The sequence below is a fragment of the Theropithecus gelada genome, chromosome 2, assembly GCF_003255815.1.
Source record: "Theropithecus gelada isolate Dixy chromosome 2, Tgel_1.0, whole genome shotgun sequence".
Taxonomy (NCBI): domain Eukaryota; kingdom Metazoa; phylum Chordata; class Mammalia; order Primates; family Cercopithecidae; genus Theropithecus; species Theropithecus gelada.
In genome coordinates, this window is record NC_037669.1 from 45245819 (window position 1) to 45269569 (window position 23751).

The following is a 23751-nucleotide window of genomic DNA, read 5'->3' on the forward strand; positions in this document are numbered from 1 at the left end:
GCCTAACTAACTACATGTTAGTCACCCCTGTTCAAAATATTCCCAACTTCCTCCTTGGGAGTGCTTTCAAAATCAGCTAATAAGTCAACCAAGAAAATTATTCCCATTTCTGTGATTAACTGGATTTAAGGCAAAACTATTCTTTATTCACTCTATTTGAAATTGACTAACCTTCAGCATTTCTAAAAATCAAAATTTCAAAGTAAAAGTTCCGTCATCAATGAGACCATTCAGAATAAGATTATACCATGTATTATTTAAAAGTGTGCCCCTTGGCCTGGGGCGGCAACTCATGCCTGAAATCGCAGCACTTTGAGAGGCCAAGGTGGGTGGATCACTTGAGGCCAGGAGTTGGACACCAGTCTGGTCAACATGGTGAAATCCCATCTCTACTAAAAAATACAAAAAATTGCCAGGAGTGGTAGTGCATGCCTGTAGTCCCAGCTACTCGGACACTGAGGCAGGAGAATCGCTTGAACCTGGAAGGCAGAGCTTGCAGTGAGCCAAGATGGCGCCACTGCACTCCAGCCTGGGTGACAGAAAGGCTCCGTCTCAAAAAACAAACAAACAACAAAAGTGTGCCTCTTGGGCTGGGTGCAGTGCCTCACACCTGTAATCCCAGTGCTTTGGGAGGCTAAGGCGGGTGGATCACCTGAGGCCAGGAGTTCAAGACCAGCCTGGCCAACATGGTGAAACCGTGTCTCTACTAAAAATACAAAAATTAGCCAGGGGTGGTGGTGTGTGCCTCTAGTCCCAACTACTTGGTAGGCTGAGGCACGAGAACCAGTTGAACTCAGGAGGTTGAGGTTGCAGTGGGCCAAGATCGCGCCACTGGACTCCAGCCTGAGTAATAGTGAGATCCTGCCTCAAAAAAAAAAAAAAAAAAAAAAAAAAAAGCCATAGAAGCCTGGAAACATTTTAGTGTCATTTTAACAGATTTCCAGATTTCCCACACTAAAACTCTCCAGAAGACAAAGAATATTGCAATCTCAGAAAAAAAAAAAAAAAAAAAGGTGTGCCTCTCAGAGGGATTATGACCTCCTAGCGGACAGGGACCGTGTTTCTCTTACCTTTATAGACCCCTTCCCCCAACAGCACACAATAGGTACTCAATAAATAGGGAAATTGTATAGAATTGTACTCAGAAGTTAATTCAGGAAAGGCGTTCTAAAAACATTCTGAACACTGCTACTGAAAATGACCAGCAAAATATAAAAATTCTTCTCCAGAGATATAATTTTGATACTTGTTTTTAAAAACCAACTTTCTGAAATCTTGTACCATTACTGAATTATTTCACAACTGTCTTTCTCTCTCAAAAGAATGTAAATACTACTTTGGGAGGCCAAGGTAGGATGATCACCTGAGGTCAGGAGTTCAAGATCAGCCTGGCCAACATGGTGAAATCCCACCTCTACCAAGAATACAAAAATTAGCCAGGCATGGTGGCACGCTCCTGTAATCTCGGCTACTTGGGAGGCTGAGGCAGGAGAATTGTTTGAACCCAGGAGGCAGAGGCTGCAGTGAGCTGAGATCACACCACTGCTCCCCAGGCTGGGCAACAGAGCAAGACCCCATCTCAAAAACAAAAAAATTGTGAATACTATAACTTCCTTGAGAGAAGAAGCTTATGTTATTTTTACTCTCCTAAAAAAGAATTAAATCAGACAGTCCTAAAACAGTCATTTATGTCTGAGGTATAAAAAAGTCTAAATTATACCAGCACCCTGCTACAGACCAGATTTTACTCCAGATTAAACTAGTCTCAAATTTAGAAGAGACCCCCCGGTCCCACCTCTTCGAAGTTGTTACAGAACTGTTGCAATTCCATTCTAATCCATTCTATCTTCTTCCCTTAAATCTAAAGGTCCTCTCCAGTCAGATATTCCTTTTGTCCTGTACGCTGTCAAACACACACACACACAATTTTGTCTACAATACCTGCGCAGTACTCAGCAATTTCATACAATCCCACTATTATCGCTAACAGTGAACACTACTTTCTATCAGTCATTCAACAGGTATTTATTAAGCACTTAAGAATCAACCTGCTGTGAGTTTCCCTAGAGACTATAGGAAGTCTCTGCTCTAGAACAGGTTACAATGTACCATTTGCAAAACAAAGAGAATAACTGTCACAAATACAAAATTTAGCAACACATAAACTACTTGTGAATACTGTTGCCACTGAAAGTAAGGAAAACTCTCAAGAGGTGCCATTACTTAGACTCCCAAAAAGAAGTGGAGCAATATTTATTCTCCGAATATCCACCACAGTGATTTGCACCTCATACACAAATTTCAAGAACACTAATAATTTATGACTCTATCCTAACATATGAGATCGAGCCCAGTATAGTTTTTTCCTATCACATTCCCAACATATTAGTGACTTAAACATGCTAATTTCCTTAAAATTGACAAAAATTTTAGTCTCATCACCATAAGGTAAACCTCCTTCACATTAACTATATCCAAATCCCCTTAAAATTCTTTACCTTTTCTACAGCCTCCTCAAAATGTATCACCATCTCCATCAAACCCTGTTCCTCTTCCTCATCCTCCTCTTACCACATTTCCCCATCTCTCCCTACCACATCCCCCAAAAAATACATGTCCATGCCAATCCATCCCCCCCTAAAAATAAAAACGTAAGAATTGTGGCCGGGCACTGTGGCTCACGCCTGTAATCCTAGCACTTTGGGAGGCTGAGGCAAGCAGATCGCTTGAGCCCAAGAATCAACCTGCTGTGAGTTTCCCTAGAGACTAGAGGAAGTCTCTGCTCTAGAGCTCAAGACCAGTCTGGGCAACACGACGAAACCCCGTCTCTATAAAAAATACAAAAAAATTAGCCAAGAGTGGAGGCACACACCTGTATTCCCAGCTACTTGTGGGGCTGAGGTAAGAGGATTGCTTGAGCCCAGGTGGAGGCTGCAGTGAGCTGAGATCACGCCACTGCACTTCAACCTGGGTGACAAAGTGAGACCCTGTCTCAAAAAAAAAAAGGGGGGGGGCAGGGCGAAGTGGTTCATGCCTGTAATCCCAACATTTTGGGAGGCCAAGGCAGGCAGATTATGAGGTCAGGAGATCAAGACCATCTAAGGTGAAACCCTGTCTCTACTAAAAAGACAAAAAATTAGCCAGGTGTGTTGATGGGCACCTGTAGTCCCAGCTATTCAGGAGGCTGAGGCAGGAGAATTGCTTGAACCCAGGAGGCGGAGGTTGCAGTGAGCCGAGATTGCACCACTGCACTCCAGCCTGAGTGAGAGCAAGACTCTCTCTCAAAAAAAAAAATGCCATAGAAGCCTAGAAATAACATTCAAGGGTCATTTTAATGCATTTCCAGATTTCCCACACTAAAACTCTCCAGAAGACTGTCAAAGAATACTGCAATCTGCTAATTCCAAGATGAACAACTATCATTGTCAAGCAACTCCTCTTCATCTCTAACAAGCAAATCTTATGCTGCAAAGATGGTTCCTACAACATGGTCTTTCTCATAGGTCCATCCAAACTTCCCTTTATCATCTCATCCAGCATTTTTAGTATAATTGTCAACGTTCCTTCTACTTCAGGAGAGCCGTATCTAGGCTAAATCCCTATAATATAATGGGGATGTCAAGAGATACAGCCTAAGATTGTTGGACTCTAAAATCAAGGTTTAAGCATATTATTTAAAAATATAAACACATCGAATAAAGTAACTAAAATAACTATCAAGGTCAGAAAGGAGGAGAAAGGGGATAACGTCAACGACACATTCATAGACATCTTCTGATTCCCTGATAATGTCATTTTGATAAATCAAGAAATAATATTATATGCCTATTACTTGGAGACATGGAAAAAAGCATGGTAAGAAATACAAATTAATGCTTAGAAGTAGCGGCCTCAGTAAAGTGGAACTGCAATAGACAGGTGAGACAGGGGCTGTTTTTCATTATAAGTTCCCTCAGAACAATTTGATAATAAAAGGGTAGAGGCTGGGCACGGTGGCTCACGCCTGTAATCCCAGCACTTTGGGAGGCCAAGGCGAGTGGATCACCTGAGGTCAGGAGTTCGAGACCAGCCTCACCAACATGGAGAAACTCCATCTCTATTAAAAATACAAAATTAGCCGGGGTGGTGACAGGCACCTTTAGTCCCAGCTACTTGGGAGGTTGAGGCAGAAGAATTGCTTCAACCCGGGAGGTGGAGGTTGCAGTGAGCCGAGATCACACCACTGTACTCCAGTCTAGGCAACAAGAGTGAAACTCCGTCTCAAAAAATATAAATAATTTTTAAAAAAATTTTAAAGGGTAAAAGACAATAATGACATATTTAAGGGCATTCTGCTTACAAAAATTAAAAGAACAGATAATATACAGTGCTGGTGAGAGAAAAGGGAAGGAAGACTAGCCCTCTCATGCCATGATGACAATACAATTGAGTACAGCATACCATGTTTAAAAAAAAAAAAGCCCTAGAAAGGCATGGTGGGTCACACCTGTAATCCCAGCACTTTGAGAGGCCAAGGTGGGAGGATCACTTGAGGCCAAGAGTTCGACATCAGCCTGGCCAACATGGCGAAACCCCATCTCTACTAAAAATACAAAAATTAGCTGGACATGGTGGCGCATGCCTGTAATCCCAGCTACTTGGGAGGCTGAGGCAGGGGAATCGCTTTAATCCAAGAAGCAGAAGTTGCAGTGAGCTGAGATCATGCCACTGCACTCCAGCCTGGGTGACAGAGCGAGACTCAGGGGTTGGGTGGGGGGGTGTAGGGGGGTAAGTCCTTTAAAAGAATGAGTGGCCAAGCCACTGTGTCACACCTGTAACCATAGCACCTTGGGAGACCTAGACAAAAGGACTGCTTGAGGCCAGGAGTTGGAGCCTAGCCCGGGCAACATAGGGGGACCTCATCTCTACAAAAGAACTAAACAATTATCGGGGCATGGTGATGCATGCCTATAGTTCTACCTACTCAAGAGGCTGAGGTAGGAAGATCCCTTGAGCCCAGGAGGTCAAGGCTGCAGTGAGGTATGATCCAAGCCACCGCACTCCAGCTTAGGGGACAAAGTGAAACCCTGTCTCAAAAAAAAAAAAAAAAAAAAAAAGAATGAGTAAATCTGGCCGGGCGCGGTGGCTCACGCCTGTAATCCCAGCACTTTGGGAGGCCGAGGCGGGCGGATCACCTGAGGTCAGGAGTTTGAGACCCTCACCATCTTGGCCAGGCTGGTCTCAAACTCCTGACCTCAGGTGATCCACTCGCCTCGGCCTCCCAAAGTGCTGGGATTACAGGCGTGAGCCACCGCGCCCGGCCATATATATAGTTTTTTCTTAATAAAAGGTGAATAATACTCAGGTAGTTTTTAAGAGTATGGTTCTAACCCAGAGTTCCCGCTTGGAAATCTGGGCTAGTGTGAGCTCAGCAAATCCAGAGACAGCTTGGTTCATTTCCTGATATAGAGATGCTAATCCTCCCTCCAACCTGGCTCTAGAGTCATCCAGTCTCCTAGGTTCCCCTAGACCTTATGATAACTAGTCCTGACCTCCTTGCAACCTAAAACCAAAACAGATATTCTAGATCCTCCATTCTGCAGGCCCACACTTTGCTGAACGATATGTTTTCTTCAATACCACTATGCCTCAATGAGAGTATTCTCTTCACTGGAGAACTCCCTCACAGTTCACATCAGGAACTGTGAATGGCAGAAGATCTCCCACCAGCCACAGATTTATGGAACCAATCCAGCCAACTAGACTAATTTGAGCTACAAATGAAGTATCCAAAGAAGAGCCACCAAGCATGTGCATGTATTCCCCCCACCATTAATTATAATCTTGTGTACTGCAATCCAGGCTGAATAGCACCAATTTTCCTGGACCAGATAAACTGGGCAGTGAAGAAAACCACCAGGTCAATTAATTTTAATTGCCAGGATAGTATTTACCCAACCTCCGGTAAGTGTTAATACTTCAAATTTTCTAAAATCGAAGCTCCATGGCCTAAGGAATCCCCACAGGCCCGGCCCTTTCTCAAGGTCTGCTTCAGAGGTTCTCATATTCATTGGTGCACGTCTAAAATGTCACAGACCAAACTACAGACTAAAATCTAATTCTCAGTGACCCCAACCACAGCCCAGACCCACACTTACCAGATGTCATCTACTGAAGAGCCCACACAGGTTCGGAACTAGGCCATCCCGGCCCATCTGGAATTACTCTTCAGTCCTTAGGCCAGTATTTATTAATTATACTACATCTGTCTATTCTATTATGCATTCCCTGCATCTTCTCTACTATTTAGCACTCCCTCTTGCTTCAAACGCGATCCTTTCTATTCACAGGAACTCCTATCTCCTTCTTTCCTTCCCTAAGAAACGCTTCAGTTATTTCCATAATGAAATACCTAACGTATCTGCACAATGAACACCCCCCAGAATCCTCAAGACTCCTCCACAGCCACCTCCCCGCATTCCTCCACCTCTCCGGCATCTTTCCTCCGGCCCCTCTCCCTGTTTGCACTCCCACTACGTTTCCTGCAAGCATTCCCTTTTCTCCAACCCCTGCCCTTCCCTTCTCCCAAAGAGCACACTCCGGCAGCAACAGTGACTGAGGCCTGCGGTGCATAAAGCACTGCACCAGGCACGGTGGACAGAGCCCTGGTGTCTCCCCAGCCTTTTCACACCCACACCCAGCACCCTCTGTCCTCCCCGTGCAAACATCCCACCTCCTCCCCTACCTCTGACACCCGCCTCCAGCCTCGGAGGCCGCCTTCTCGCCTCCGCCACCCCCGTCATTATCCCTCCTCAACCCCCCAACCCACCCTCCGCGCCCTGCTTCCTCACGTCCCCCGGCCAGCCCCAGCGTTTCCCTCGGCCTCGGCCGGCCCCCTGGCCACCCCCAGCCTCGCCACGGCTCGCTCCCCCCGGGGTCAGGCCGTTACCGCCGCGCGCTCCCCCCGCGCGCCGCCCCCTCCCCCTCCCCCGCCCTCCCCCGGGCCCGGGCCTGCCAGGCCGAGCGCTTTACCGCGGGCGGGCGCCGAGTCGCGCGGTCACCGACTGCAGGCGGCGGCAGCTCCAACCTTTCTAGGGGCCTTGAGAGGAGGGGAAGGGGGGAGGGGGGAGAACTTTTGCTGTGGCAGCTTCGGCAACAGCTCCCACCCCTGCGCCTTTCTCCTCTTCCTCCCCCTCCTCCTCCTCCTCTTCCTCCTTCTCTTCCTCCTCCCAGAGCAGTAGAGACGCAGACATGCCCCAGCTAGAGCGCCGCCGCGGTCGCCGCCACTGCCGGCCCGGTGCATTGTGGGAAGCCCCGCACACGGGAAGCGCTCCGCGGCGCCCGCCCTCGTCTGGCGCAGAGACCTGGCTGGGAGGACACAGCGTGGCTTCGATTCCGGCGCCTGCGTGTCACCAGCCCAGGGTGGCCGTGGAAGCTGGACCCGAGCTGCAGGCCCCCCAGGCTGGGCCCGGGAAGAAAGCGGTTTGAAAAAGATCGGAACTGAGGAACTGTCTTAGAGCGGGGGACTCCCTGCTCCTTCAGCCTTAACCAATGCCCAGCGTTCAGAGAAGTGGAGGACTCGGGGATTCGGGAGCTTTTCAGGCCTGGGGAAATGGAAGGGTCGGGGACCTAGATGAAAGGTTATTTGCCAGAAATATCTTGGCTTTTTCACTTATTCTCTCTTAACTAGTCCTCCGCCGCCACCTCCAGTGGTTGGCCTCTACCACCTTCAAATGCCACCTTTTCCGGCAGACGTAGCCCTGCGTCCTTGAAACTGGCAAACCCTATTAGTGTCCGCAAGCTAAGATGCAGGGTGTGGGCATAGAGACGGATCAAGAGATCCGGCCCTGGACCCTCCTGGGCAGAACTTTGCCCTTCTCATTTCACCTGAAGCCCAAACTTTGTATGGCAAAGACTTGGTAATGATCTCTGTAGAGCTAGGATTACACAGTTGTCTCATCCTTTGGGGGCCCTTGAGCCAAATTGTGACCTCCTTAATGGTGCCTTCATCAACTAACATTAGGCGCCCTGAGGTGCTTGTGCATACTGCCATCGTTTACAATTATTCATCTTTGTGTACCCACCTTAGCACAAGGTCAGCCATATAACATAAAAGATGCTCAGTGAATGTTGAGTAATTGTGAGCATCTGGAACTTGCAGTTGGGATAAAACGCCTTCATTGCGATTTCTTCATAATAATCTGAAGATTCCATTTAGCACCTCTCTGCGGTACTTAAACGTAACCTTTGAGGGGAGAGGAAAAAGAAAAGGCATGAAAATATCTATAGAGCCATTTCTGGTGTCCTCTTTCCCTTTTCCACACCCACCTTCCCACCCCTTGCCAACTAAATGTTCATTTGAATAGTGCTTTTTGGCAAAACTCCAAACTTCTGCATTATGCACTTGTGATGACACTGAATTAGATTAGTGTCTGCAAGGTTAATGTTCCCTCAGGCATTAACCTTAGTAAATTGTGATGCCTGTTTAGAAATAGCTAAGGCCCAGAGGTTCAGCTTAATTTAGACACAGGTAACTAAGAGAAAGAGTAAACCACAGCTCTACAATCAGCTCGCTCTGTGTGCTTTTCCCATTAAAAAATACAAATTTTAATAAGATGACTGCGCATATTCTGAATGTTAATTGCAACAAAACAGTGATACAAGTTAGAGCCAAGGGACAGTTATCTGGAGGACAGCCTTCTGGCAACTTCTAGCACCTGCAATGGCATCAAATTCAGATGTCGTAATAAAAAACACCTCTGGCAGCAAGGAACCCGACTCAGTATTAGGCAGTGGGAAAACTAATAACTGATTGGTTTGCTATTAGGAGTAGATCTAGGTCTCTGCTCAGCAGCCTAACGAAGAAGCAATAGAGAAACAGCTGTCTAAAATGGGCAGAATAAAGAGCACTACAGGGATAGTGACAGCAGAAGCAATGGTGAGAAGCAAGTTTAGGTCCTTTATAAGTTAAACTGGAGAAACTTCTCAGCTTCAGGTTGGCTCTCCATGCTCCTCTTGCTCATTTCCCTAAACACCACCCATGGGTACTCAGCCTACTTACTTTTCCTTTTTTTTTTTTTTTTACTTTTTATTTTGAAATAATTATAGCCTCACAAGAAGTTGCAAAAATAGTCCAGAGTCCCGTGCTTCCCCCAATGGTGACATCTTATAAAGCTCTAGTAAGACATCAAAACCAGTGTCAACCTAAATAACAGAGAGGCTTTCTAAAAGAAAATGTCTATTTGGGAATAGAGCATTGCAATGAAAATATGCATCTCATAGTTAACTCTCTGCATAGACAAAGGTGTTTAAAGGAAAAAATGGAAAGGATTACATAATTGTTTTGAAATAATTATCCTTGACTATAAAGATCAATAACAAGGGTGACGCCAGTCCGAGGTTGGACAGGCATTTGCTGGGCAGATGTCCTTGCAGAAGTATTTTTTGTGTAAGGTTGTGATGGCCTTTGTGCAAGGTTGTGGTTTTTGCAGTCTTTTTTGATAGTTTTTGTTATCAGGCATACAAATGTAAGAACCCTGTCTTTCGTAGCCTTCCCTAGCTCTATTTGTCAGGGTTTCTTAACATTAGTGACTCCATTTTGATTGTGACAACTTTCACACCAGGAAACCGACAACGGTACATTACTGTTTACTAGACTACAGAATGTATTATTTGCCATTTTCTTAACCTGTGTTCTGTTTAGTGTGTGTGTGTGTGTGTGTGTGTAGTTCAGTGCAACTTTGCCTCATTTACACATCCTTGTAACCACTCCTATAATCAAGACATAGAACTGTTCCATCACCACAAAATAACTCCCTCATACTACCTTTTTGTATTCACAAATCCCCCTCCCTACTGCAACTGCTCTACCAACTCCATGCCTGTCCTCTAGTAACCACTAATCTAGTCTCCATCTCTATATTTTCATCATTTCAAAAATGTTATGTAAGTGGAATCATATAGCATGTAAACTTTTGAGATTGATGTTTTAACCTAAACATAAAGGTCCACAGCTCAAGCAAATCTAAAGGGCACAGCCACTTGCAGCTGATGGTTTCCAAGTGGGAATGTGATATTTAGGAAATCAAGAGAAGTCAGGAATCTGAGTTTTGGGGTGAAATCTCCCAAATATTAAATGTTGACAACTCATTGCATTTTTTTTTTAAGAATACAAAAGCATGTCAGACAAAACAGGCCTGTGGGCCAGTTTAAGCCCATAGCCCACAATATATCTTCCCTGATGTTACCTAACCCACAGAGGCTGGAACCACTGTTCTGACGAGTGAGATTCTCAGGGGCTCTATGGCCTCTTTCCTCTCTTCTGGCTCTGGAATTAGGTCTGAGGCTTGGTCTTTGCACTCCTTCCAGGAGAAGAATGTGCTTCCATCTGTTTCCTGCAAAGACTTCACCGGGTCTTCATACCCTCCTCTAGTAACATCTTTGCTTCCTTTTTTCTAATATTCTCAGACTCAGGACTAGATGGAAGTTCTGTCTTCTGTATCCTTGTGGCTCCCTACAGCGCTAGCCATTTGTCAGAGCTGGTTCTACCTTAAGGATAAACTTGTCCTTTTCTTTGCAAAGCTCTAAATTCATAGCTTTGCTACAGTTTAGACCTGCCTCTACTGCATCATTCCTACTGTACCCAGAAAAACATGGCTTTTCCTATTCCTAAAGGAGTTCTTTTCCTGGGACGTTTCCCCCTGAGTTCCTGCTTCAGATATGCTTCAGGCCTGGGGAAATGGAAGGTTTGGGGACCTAGGTGAAAGGTTATTTGCCAGAAATTTCTTAGCTTTTTTGTTTATTCTCTCTTACCTAGCCCTCCACTGGAGCGCAAAGGGCATCCCAGATCACTGATATATTGTAAAATTAATGAATAGCCTACTGTCTCCTACTTAGGATATAGAGTGTAGGTAGTTTCTTGAGTTTGAGACAATAAACCCTGCACCTCTTAGAAGCATGTAAAGAAGGTACTAGGTTGCACTAAAGTTCATCAGCTGTGAGATAACTATGGTTTAGAGGAGCACAAGGGAAGACACCACCGAGAGGCCAAGATACACAAGAATGAATGAAAATGAGGTCTTGGGCCAGGATGATATTAGTGGGTAAGGAAAAAATAAAATAATATAAGGATGGTATCTACTAGTGCCTAGAGGTTAGTCTGTTGATTAAGTCCACAGATTCTGCAGCTGAAGTCAAGTGAAGTCAGGATTTGAATCCTGACTACCACTTACTGGCTTTGCAATCTTAGTTACTTAACCTCTCTGTGCTATCAAGTGCCCCATCTAGCAAATGGAACTAAGAATAATACCTTCTTTTTAGGGATATTATGGCTATTAAATATTAATAACATGGAGTAGCTTAGTGTTTATTTATTTATTTTAGAGACAGGGTCTCTGTTGCCCAGCCTGGAAGGCAGTGGTACAATCATGGTTCACTGTGGCCTCAAACTCCCAGGCTCAAGCGATCCTCCCACCTCAGCCTCCTGAGTACCTGGGACTGCAAGTGTGCACCACCATGCCTGGCTGGTTTTTGTATTTTTTGCAGCAATAGAATCTGGCAGTATTGTCCTAGGCTGATATTGAACCCCTGGCCTCAAAGTGAGCCTCCCACCGCGGCCTCCCTAAATACTGGGATTACAGGCATGAACCACCACACCTGGCAATGTAAAGCAGAACAATAACTGACACATAGTTAAATGTTCTATGTGGTGTTGATATTGTAGTTGCTATTATTACTATTTAAAATAACCTAAAGGTAATATGAAGCAAATTTCCTAAACATAAAATTCAATAGAGAAAAGACATTAGTTTCTACAAGTGGATTGGGGTGAGGAAAAGAATAGAAACTATACAAGGACAAAAAAAAAAAGTGATGGGAGAAATGATTTAGATGGGAAAATAACTCAGAATGTTTACCATGGGGAATAAAAAGGGTATACGATAGGTAGATGACACTAGGAAAAAAATTAACCTGCAAAAAAAAAAAAAAAAACTGCCATTATTCAGATATTTTATTTCTGAGCATAATCTTTGCCGGAACAATTTTATAAGGCTGATGAGCTGATGACATTGGTCTATTGTAAGGATGCTTGCTACTTTCTATCCAGCCAACACCAGTGAATCAAGTGCCTACCTCTTCTTTCCCAAAGTTTAACCAGAATGAAGACAAGTTAACTATTCATGTATTAAAGCTGTGGGTTTTCATAAGAGAGAAATAATGACAATTTGTATCATCCCAAAGTGTTACAGAGATCTCACAATTTGCTTATTGCCAAGATGGTGCAATATAATGCAAAAATGATTTTTTTCTTTCTTGTTTTTACTGTCTTAATATGATTGGAATTAAACAGCATGTGAGAGTTCTGGACTCATCAAAGTATGTCAAAACTACCCTGTTATATGTAGCAATTCAACACAGAGAAAGAGGATTCATTTTCCCTCCATTACTATCTTTTAACTTGCCAATATTTGGCTTAAATGTTTATTTAAAACCCACATGCCAAGTGCTACAAATGGCACCACAAAAGGGGTAAAACAGATACAGGGTTGCACTGAAGCCCATCAGCTGTGCAATAGCTATGGTTTGGAGGACACAGGAAGATATGGGGAAAAGGTCAAAACAGGCAGAGACACAATAATTAAGCATTGGGGTTAACGCTGTTTTACCTTTTCTTTCCTACTTGATTTTCCACGAAGGCAACCATTTTACGCTTCCTGAAGAAAAGTATGTGGCTATGTAAGAACCCAGTGTTAGGGTTCAAAGAAGATTAAGACATGTTCTAAGTTCATGAGAAGCTGTAAACTAATGGAGGAAGCCGGGCACAGTGGCTCATGCCTGTAATCACAGCACCTTGGGAGGTGGGAGGATCGCTTGAGCCCAGGAGCCGGAGGCCGGCCTGGGCAACATAGTGAGACTCCATCTCTACAAAAAATCAAAAAATTAGCTGGGCATGGTGGCACCTGTAGTCCCAGCTATTTGGGAGGCTGAGGTGGGAGGATCACTTGGGCCTGGAAGGTTGAGGCTGCAGTGAGCTATGATCACACCATTGCACTCCAGCCTGGGCATACAGAGTGAGACACTGTCTTAAGAAAAATTTTTAAAATGAAATAAAATAAATAATGGAGGAGGCAGATAAAAGGTGAGACAATTTCAGCATTATGTGCTGTGATCACATAGAAGGATATCAGGGGTGCTTTGGGTTCCCACACTGATGTAGCCTACAGATTGGTGTATCTTTCTGATACCAAAATAATACTTTTCCACCAGGTTTATACATCTAAAAATCTACACATGAAATTCTTTACAAAGATCAAACATTATGCAGGACTTTCACATTGAAAGAAGCATTTATCTCCTGATCATTAAAAAAGTGTAAGTTTTGAGGCAAGTCCTTTCCAACACACACACATCTTGTAATGATTGCAGAATAATCTCCACCCTCCATGAACAAAATATAAGCAAGTAAGGTTGAAGAGCAATGCAAGTTGAAAATCAGGTGAAAATGATATGCAGCAGTGGTAGTGAATGATATGACAGTGATAAAATAGATAACTTTCTGGTGGGAGGAGACCATTTTACTTTTTCTTTCACTAGTTGATATTTCCTAAAAGTAACCATTTTGCACTTTCTCAAAGAAAATTAGGCAGCTACATAAGCTTCATTTTTCCCTTATAATAAAAAGGGGGTGGTTGTAGGGTGGGGCATACGAGACAGCGCATAAAATAGCTGATTTGGGGTTTCGTTTTGTTTGTAAGAGAATAAGTTGCACTGTCACTGTTAGTCATTAACCATCTAGCCTCAGGGCACACATCATCTAAGTCTGCCTGTGCCCACCCCTAAACTTCCTGTACAGAGGACACCCAAATAACTGATATCCCAAAGGAGAGCCCCAAGTAGGCAAAAACTGTTCATATTTGGGGCATTTTGTTTAAAAAGCCAGGGAAGTGTGCAGTATATTGAGAAAGTTTCCTTTTTTTTTTTATTTTTTTAAGACAGAGTTTCTCTCTTGTTGCCCAGGCTGGAATGCAATGGCGCTATCTCGGCTCACTGCAACCTTCACCTCCCAGGTTCAAGCAATTCTCCTGCCTCAACCTCCCGAGTAGCTGGGATTACAGGCATGTGCCACCATGCCTGGCTGATTTTGTATTTTTTGATAGAGATGGGGTTTCTCCATGTTGGTCAGGCTGGTCTCGAACTCCTGACCTCAGGTGATCCTCCCTCCTTGGCCTCCTAAAGTGCTGGGATTACAGGTGTGAGCCACCACACCCAGCCTCTTAATGTTTTGCTGTTAACAAGATTAACGTTAATTAATCCTGGAAGCTCCATTTATCCAAAATACTACATTCCCCAAAATGCCAGATAGAAGAGCTATTATAGAAAAGAAAAATAAAGTATTTGAATACAAATTAATTGCTATAAAACCTTTATTATATATACCTATGGCACAGACTGTTGTAAGAAACAGTGTTACCATCAGTCTTTAAAAATCACATAAGTTGGCTCAAGCCTGTAATCCCAGCACTTTGGGAGGCCGAGACGGGCGGATCACAAGGTCAGGAGATCGAGACCATCCTGGCTAACACAGTGAAACCCCGTCTCTACTAAAAAATGCAAAAAAAAACTAGCTGGGCGGGTTGGCGGGCGCCTGTAGTCCCAGCTACTCGGGAGGCTGAGGTAGGAGAATGGCGTAAACCCGGGAGGCGGAGCTTGCAGTGAGCTGAGATCTGGCCACCGCACTCCAGCCTGGGCGACAGAGCAAGACTCCGTCTCAAAAAAAATAAATAAATAAAAATAAATTTTAAAAATCACATAAGTTGTGTTCTAGAACCTCGGAAAAGGAAGATAATGGCATCAAAATCTGAATACATAGTAACAATAAATATATTGAAAGCATACACAAAGTATGGGTTTAATGTTAATTCAGATGTTTAATGTTTACTTTATAGCTACTACACGTTAGGAGAAACAAGAACAGATATAATCCCCAGTGGGCTGTGATTTTTCCTACAGACTTTGTCTTCTGTCATAGCAGGCTTGTTTTTGGAGGAACCAAAAGTCTCTTACGCCACAGATACATATTTTGATCTCATTTCTGACTTCTTTCCTGGCAGAAAGGAGAGAATAATATCACAAAGGCAAAGACATTGGAACTTGAGATCACCTCTTGAATAATTTTTTTAAAAAGATAACATGGCCAGGTGGAGTGGCTCACACCTGTAGTCCCAGCACTTCAGGAGGCCAAGGCAGGAGCATCACTTGAGCCCAGGAGTTCAAGATTAGCCTGGGCAACATAGGGAGACCCCCAACTCTACAATAAATACAAAAAATTAGCCGGGTGTGGTGGTGCATGCCTGTGGTCCCAGCTACTTGGTGGGCTGAGGTGGGAGGGTTGCCTGAGCCTGGGCAGTCGAGGCTGCAGTGAGCTATGATCACCGTTGCACTCCAGCCTAGGTGACAGAGTAAGACTCTATCTCAAAAAATAAATAAGTAAATAGATAATGTTACTAGGGTGAGAATGAGCCCTCCTTTCGATTGCTCAATCGTAGTTTTTGGATACCTAGTATGTGTCAGGCAATGAGCTGAGTGTCAGGGATATTCAGTCCATTGAGAAATCCGTACATCTGTTTTTTTATTCATCAAACAAATTGTTATCGAATATCTGGTACTATACCAAATACCAGAAATACTATGGTAAATGAAATACTCTTCTAGCCCAGAAGCTTACAACCATCAGTTAGTGGAGTAAAACAGGTGAATAAGCTGCTTCACTGCAGGGTGATACATTCTAATGTAGAGATGAGCACCGGATGCTGGAGGAGGACACTGGAGGAGGACCTATGCAGCCTGGGGCTGGGACAGCTTCCCCAATGTGACATTTTAGCTGAGACATGAAAGGGGGTGGTACTGGTGGAGTCCTGAGCAGAGGAAGAAGATGGCATGTGCAGAGTCCTAGTGCCAAAGAGAGCTCAGTGTGTTCAGGGACCTGTGAGTCGTTCCGAATGAATGCATGCAGGAAGTGGTAAAAAAGAAAAAAAAAAAAATTGATACTGCAGTGGAAAGCACCGGCAAGCTCCAGAGTGCCTTGTGGACTTAGTTGAGGCATCTGACCTTCCTTTATCCCAAGAACAGGCTTTCCCAAAATGTGGCTGGATGATAAGAAGATCTTAGATAGTACACAGAATACAGTTTTTTATTTTCGTAGTTAATGAAGTGAACATGCATAGAAATATATATATATATTTCATACACCCAACACATGGCTTATCTTATATTATTGCTTAGGATGAGATTGAGTGACAAAAGTAATTCAACTGACAGACAGAATACTACCTAGATTATAGTTGGTACATGAATAACCATGAATGACTGATGTTTGGGCAAAAATGCCTGAGGCTGACAGATTGCCATGGAAAGCTTTTATGTAGGGAAGTCGCATAAGAATACTTATAGGTTAGAAAGAACACTGGTTGTGGAGAATAGATAAGGACAGTATTTGCCAAACTTCTGGTTAAGTCGCATGAGTGGATTCTGAAATAAAATTTAAAGTTGTGCTGGGTGCAGTTGTGCACACCTGCAATCCCAGCTACTGGGAAAGCTGAGATGGGAAGATTACTTGAGCCCAGGAGTTCAAGAGTGGGAGGGTTTGCAGTGGAGAAATCACATGATCACAGCCTGGGCAACACAGTGAGACCCCGTCTCAAAAAAAACTATTTTTAAATTTTCTTAAAGTTGTAACTGGCAGGGTTTTTTCAGTAAAACATAATAGGATACAATAAACAGTATCAGACAGCTTCACATACAATCAGATGGCACCACACATAACAATACTTTTAATTTTACATATGCACCTATAAGCATGCATGCATGTGTGTAAGTGTTACTAGGTTACAGCACAAAATATTTTTCTTACTGTGGGTCAAAGTCAAAGAAAGTTTAAAATTCACTGGAAACAGACCAATTAGGAGTCTGTTGCAGTATTTTATTCATTCAATTAGTGTTTATTGAGTACATATTATGTAACAGGTGCTATTCTAGGCACTGAGAATATGGCTGGTGAACAAAATTGATAATGTGCCTGATCTCACAACATTTACACTTTGGTGAGGAGAGGATACAATGAGCAAGTAACCAAATAAGTTCCTAAGACAACTTAAGAGAAGTCAAGTTCTTTAAAAAGCAATAAATCTGAGGGAGAAATGTAGGCTCCATACAGGCTAGTCTCTTCTTTTTTCTTTTCTTTTCTTTTCTTTTTCTTTTTTTTTTTTTTTTCATTGCCTTGTTCCAAGCATGGAGAATAGGAATAGTGCTTGGAACATAATAGCTGCTCAGTAAGTATTCATTGAATGAATGAATGAACGAATCATTCAATGAAGGATGCTGTTGACTTGGGTAGTTACGATAGAAACTAAGAGAAGTAGATGGGTTCAAGATATATTTAAGAGGTAAAATAAATGGGGTTTAGTGAGAAAAGTAGGATTTGGGGGTTAAGAGATAAAAATGAGATGAATCGTTTCTCTACAACCTACTCTAAAGATAGTAACCAGAGTGATCATGTGATTTCTCCACTGCAAACCCTCCCACAGCTTCCTGTTGTACTCAGAGTAAAGCCCAGGCTCCTTACAATGGCCAAGAATGCTGCCCATGACCTGGACTTGGGTACCTCACTAACCTCATCACTAAAAATCTTCCTCTTTCTCTCTCTGTTCCAGCCACACTGGCCACCTTGCTGTTCCCCAAACCCCCAGTTAAGACTCTGGTCAAGGCATTTGTGCTCACTGCCCCCTCTTGAAATGCTCTTCTCCCAAATATTCACATAGCATAGACCTCTCTTTCTTCAAGTGTCTCCTTCTTGGAGAGGTCTGTTCTCACCACCTAATATTACAACTCATGTACCTTGATATGCATTCTTCTGCCTGCTCAATTTTTCCCCATAGCACTTATTGTGAGATGTGTGTATGGGGTGTGTGTATGTGTGTGTGTGTGTGCAGCACTCTAACATACTATTATAGTCGATTATCCTCATTGTCTGTCTCCCACAGGAATGTCACTATCCATGAGCCTAAAGCAGTTTGGCACATTATAGGTGCTCCATCAATATTTGTTGAAAAAACAAATAAAGACAACTCTCAGGTTTCTGGTTTGAGCAACCGGGTGACTGTGGCTCATTGAGGCAGGAAACACAGAAGGATACAGGGTCTGATGGGAAGTGACAAGTTCCTTTTTGGACGTGCTGAGTCCGTGTCTTGTGAGACCAATGTCGAGGTGGGAATTCCCTTTAGGCAGTTGAATATATGGGTCTCGTCCTCCAGAGAGCCACAGATATAAACTTGAGGGATCACTGGCTTATAGATGGCATTTGAATGGATGAGACAGCAAGAAAATGTATACAGAGATGAAGAGAAGACCTTGGAGAAACAGCAGGAGCTGAAAAACAGCAATAGTAGAAGAGCCCACAAAGGAAAGAGAGCAAGAGATGGAGTTGGGATGAAAAGCAGTTGTGGAAATTCATGGGAGAGTAGTTTTAAGAAGGGAGGTGTATTTAATATCTATTCCTGTGTAAAACTTATTCCAGCCTCATAACTATATATAATTATTATGTATCAATTAAAAATACATTTTAAGGCCAAGCGTGGTGGCTCACGCCTGTAATCCCAGCACTTTGGGAGGCTGAGGCAGGAGGATCACTTGAGGTCAGGAGTTCGAGACCAGCCTGACCAACATGGTGAAATCCCAGCTTTACTAAAAATACAAAAATTAGCCAGGCATGGTGGTGGGCACCTGTAATCCCAGCTACTCAGGAGACTGAGGCAAGAGAATCACTTTAACCTGGGAGGTGGAGGTTGCAGTGAGCCAAGATCGTGCCACTGCACTCCAGCCTAGGCGACAGAGCAAGACTCTGTCTCAAAAAATAAATTTAAAATAACCCAAAATTTAGTGGCTGAAAGCAAAACACATTTATTATCTCACTGTCTGATAAAACACATTCTGTCTCTCTACACTGTCACACAGAACACTGCTAACACCAGGTGTACAGGGTTTTTTCCACACTGAAAATTCTCTGACACCAGTTGGGTGTCCTACAGTTCAATTCTGACACTATCTACCTGGAGTTTGGGTCAGATCCCACAAGTTAGGGGCTCATTCCCACAAGACTGCTCCCACCAAAGATGCCAGTCTCAAGTCCAGGCCTCTTGTGCTTCTGATCCACCCACTGTAAGTTGGGGTGCAATCATCTCCTCATGTGCAATAATTTTCTAAAGTGGGGCACAGAACTCAGAAAAACACTCTATTTACATTTATGGTTTATCATAAAGGGTACTGCTAAAGCAAACTAAAATGGCCTGAGAAAGATTCCATACTTCTATATTTGAGTCCTTGTGGATGAACCGTAACCTAGCTTAATAGTCAGACAAAATTGAAAACCTAACTTAGGAGTGGCCGGCCGTGGTGGCTCACGCCTGTAATCTCAGAACTTTAGGAGGCTGAGGTGGGCGGATCACTTGAGGTCAGGAGTTTGAGACCAGCCTGGCCAATATGGTGAAACCCCATCTCTACTAAAAATACAAAAATTAGCTGGGTGTGGTGGCACACACCTGTAGTCCCAGCTTCTCAGGAGGCTGAGGCAGGAGAATTGCTTGAACCTGGGAGGCGGAGGTTGCAGTGAGCCCAGATTGCTCCATTTTACTCTAGTGTGGGTGTCGTAGTGAGACTCTGTCTCAAAAAAAAAAAAAAAAGAAAAGAAAAAAAGAAAACCTAATTTAGGAGTATGTGCCTGTTACAATAACTGAGTCTTGGCCAATCCCAGCAGCCATACTTCATTCATAGATAGCTAAGTGTTCAAACTGTGTTCCAATAAGGCAGACACCAACCTGTAATCAATCCAGCTGTTTCTGTACCTCACTGCCAATTTCTGTATGTCATATCCTTTGTTTTTGTTTGTTTTGTCTATAAATCTTCTTCCACCATGTGGCTGCACTGGAGTCTCTGTGAATCTGCTGTGATTCTGGGGGCTGCCCGATTCGTGAATCGTTCATTGCTCAATTAAACTCCTTTAAATTTAATTTGGCTGAAGTTTTTGTTTTGTTTTGTTTTTGAGACAGAGTCTCATTCTGCAGCCCAGGCTGGAGTGCAGTGGCACAATCTTGGCTCACTACATGAAGTTTGGTTTGTTGTTGTTGTTGTTGTTGTTGTTTTAATCAGAACAGATGAACAGCCATATGAAGGGATACATGGGGTGTAGTCTGGAAGGATCCCAAGAATAGGAGCTCTGTCCTTGTGGAGTTGGGGTTCACCACCCTCCTGTCATCCTACTATTATTGTTGTGCAAGAGTTTTCAAAGAGCTTAATCTCTACCCCCTTCCAGGAGGTCTGTTGGTAGGCCTGAAAGTTCTAACCTTATAATCACTTGGTCTTTCTGGTGACCAGCCCCATCCTGAGGCTATCTAGGGGCAAGTTACCTCATTAATGTAAACTCAGATGTGACCAAAAAGGTTTCATTATGAATAACAAAAGAAACTCATGAAATTCCAAGGGCTTTAGGAGCTCTGTCCCAAGAACCAGAGACCAAGACCAAATACATTTCTTGTTACACCACACACTATTTCTGTGGGTACAAGGTCCTGCACTACCTAACTGGGTCCTCTGTTTTAGGGTCTCTTACAAGGATGTAATCAAAGTGTCACTCAAGGCTGTGGTCTTATCTGCAGGCTTCTCTAGATAGTGATCCTCTTCCAAACTGTTGGCAAACTGTTTCAATTGTTGACAGGATTCAGTTTTCTAAGGACTATTGGACTGAGGGCCTCAGATCTTTCTCATGGGGATCTCTGTACAGGGCACCGCACAACATGGGAGCTTGCTTCATTCACCAGAGCAAACCTGAAAGAAGAATCCAAGAAAGAGTGTAAGCGACACTTCTATAACCTCATCTTGGAAGTGCTATGTCATTCCATCTCACTTTTGTCTTATTCTAGTCATTAGAAGCAAGATACTAGGCTCAGCCCACACAAAAGGAAGGGATTAAAAAAGGGAGTGAATACCAGGAGTCGCTTTCGAAACAGCCTCCTACAGAGGATGCGTCGGTAGTGTTAAAAGTCATAGAGTGGTCAAGCGTCCAGGACACTTGGCAGCAAGGAGCAGCGTTTGTTATTTTAGAGAGAGCTGGCTTAGCAGAGTGTGGAGGCAAAGCCAGATGATGAAGGTCTGAAGAGTGAATCAGAATGGAAGAAGTAGAGGTGGCAAGCACAGACAATTCTTTGAAGAGGCTTAGCTATAAAGGGAAGGATAGTGATAGGGTGGCTGCAGGAAGGAATGGAGTCAAAGTCGATGGTGTTTTATTATTATGATGATTATTTGAAAGAGATTTAAATGCATTTAAAAGTTATTGGGGGCTGGGTGTGGTTGTTCATGCCTCCCAGCAGTTTGGGAGGCCAAGGAAGGAGGCTCACTTGTGGCCATGAGTTTGAGACCTGCCTGGGCAACTTAGCAAGAACGCTGTCTCTACAAAAATTTAAAAAATTAACCAGGTATAGTGGTGCATGCCGGTAGTCCCAGCTACTCGGGAGGTTGAGGTGGGAGGATCACTTGAGCCCGGGAGGTGGAGGATGCAGTGAGCCAAGATTGTGCCACTGCACTGCAGCCCAGGAGACAGAGTGAGACCCTATCTCTAAAGAAAATAGTAAAAATAAAAATAAATAAGTTATTGGATAAGTATGTATAGAAAAAAGAGATTAAAGAAAGAAACTGGATCTCTTCCTTACACTGTATACAAAAAGTAACTCAAGATGGATTAAAGACTTAAATGTAAGACCTAACACCATAAAAACCCCAGAAGAAAACCTAGGCAATACCACTCAGGACACAGGCACGGGCAAGGACTTCATGACTAAAACGCCAAAAGCAATGGCAACAAAAGCCAAAATAGACAAATGGGATCTAATTAAACTAAAGAGCTTCCACACAGCAAAAGAAACTACCATCAGAGTGAACAGGCAACCTACAGAATGGGAGAAAATTTTTGCAATCTATCCATCTGACAAAGGGCTAATATCCAGAATCTACAAAGAACTTAAACAAATTTACAAGAAAAAAACAAACAACCCCATCGAAAAGTGGGCAAAGGATATGAACAGACACTTCTCAAAAGAAGACATTTATGCAGCCAACAGACACATGAAAAAATGCTCATCATCACTGGCCATCAGAGAAATGCAAATCAAAATCACAATGAGATACCATCTCACACCAGTTAGAATGGCAATCATTAAAAAGACAGGAAACAACAGATGCTGGAGAAGATGTGGAGAATTAGGAATGCTTTTACACTGTTGGTGGGAGTGTAAATTAGTTCAACCATTGTGGAAGACAGTGTGGTGATTCCTCAAGGATCTAGAACTAGAAATACCATTTGACCCAGCAATCCCATTACTGGGCATATGCCCAAAGGATTATAAATCATTCTATGATAAAGACACATGCCCACGTATGTTTACTGTGGCACTATTCATAATAACAAAGACTTGGAACCAACCCAGATGTCCATCAATGATAGACTGGATTAAGAAAATGTGGTACATATACACCATGGAATACTATGCAGTCATAAAAAAGGATGAGTTCATGTCTTTGCAGGGACATGGATGAAGCTGGAAACCATCATTCTAAGCAAACTATCACAAGGACAGAAAACCAAACACCACATGTTCTCACTCATAGGTGGGTGTTGAACAATGAGAACACATGGACACAGGGTGGGGAACATTACACACCAGGGCGTATTGGGGAGTGGGGGGCTGGGGGAGAGATAGCATTAGAAGAAATACCTAATGTAGATGACGAGTTGATGGGTGCAGCAAACCAACATGGCACATGTATACCTATGTAACAAACCTGCACGTTGTGCACTTGTACCCTAGAATTTAAGGTAGAATAATTTAAAAAAAGATTTTTAAAAGGCAGTAGAGTGTGCGCTTCAGCAGCACATATACTAAAATTGGAACGGTACAGAAAAGATTAGCATAGCCCCTACTGGGCCCATCTGGGTGTGGTGGCTCATACTTGTAATCCCAGCACCTTGGAAGGCTCAGGAGGGAGGATCACTTGAGCTCAGGAGTTCGAGACCAGCCTGGCAACATAGTGGGACCCCATTTCCACGAAACAAGAAAAAACTAGTGGGGCATGGTGATGTGAGCCTATAGTTCCAGCTGCTTGAGAGGCTGAGGTGGGAGGATGGCTTGAGCCCAAGAGGTCATACTGTAGTAAGCTATGATCACACCAGCTTAGGTGACAGGGTGAAACCTTGTCTCAAAAAAAAAAAAAGGTGTATGGGGCGGTCGTAGGCCTGAAGAAAGGGGCTCCAAGCACAATAGAAGTATTAGGCAAAGGGGCAGAAGAGAGGACAAGGGTAGATGGAGGTCAATCTGTGGAAGCAATGACAGGAAATCAATAGACGCTTTTATTTCCTCTGTAAACCACGAGATCACCTGCTGAGAGGAAGCGGGAAGGTGCTGTGGTAGGAGGTCAGAAGAGTTTGGAGAAGGTTTGAGATGGCTGCATTCAAAGGGGAAAATAAAGAGATTAAGAGCAGCTTGAGGACTCTGAGATTAGACCCATAAGGAGCAGCTTGTTATGTCACTTTCTCTAGCAGCATCCAGCAGCTCAGGTGGAATGTGGGAAGGCCAACAAATAACCGCAATGAGTTCAAAGTTTCCTAAGGTCAGCACTGCAAAGAATATGGGTCAAGAAATCAATGGCGCTGGCAAAAGGGACAGACCTGTG

General features: G+C 43.5%; 1 protein-coding gene and 1 pseudogene across 12 annotated transcripts in view; one reads left to right on the forward strand and one right to left on the reverse strand.

Moving 5' to 3' along the window:
* The window catches only part of ZNF148 (zinc finger protein 148), a 141647-nt gene extending 134386 nt beyond the window's left edge, over positions 1-7261 (reverse strand). For 10 of the 12 annotated variants that reach the window (XM_025375829.1, XM_025375827.1, XM_025375823.1 and 7 more), the window contains exon 1: positions 7012-7261. The gene's annotated coding sequence lies outside the window, so the exon portion shown is untranslated. Of the gene's footprint in view, positions 1-6137; positions 6620-7011 lie in introns of those variants that run through there. The other 2 variants (XM_025375824.1, XM_025375825.1) reach the window with 1 other exon arrangement.
* A 15677-nt stretch (positions 7262-22938) lies between these two features.
* Positions 22939-23000, forward strand: LOC112619881 (annotated as a pseudogene).
* The last annotated feature ends 751 nt before the right edge of the window (positions 23001-23751 follow it).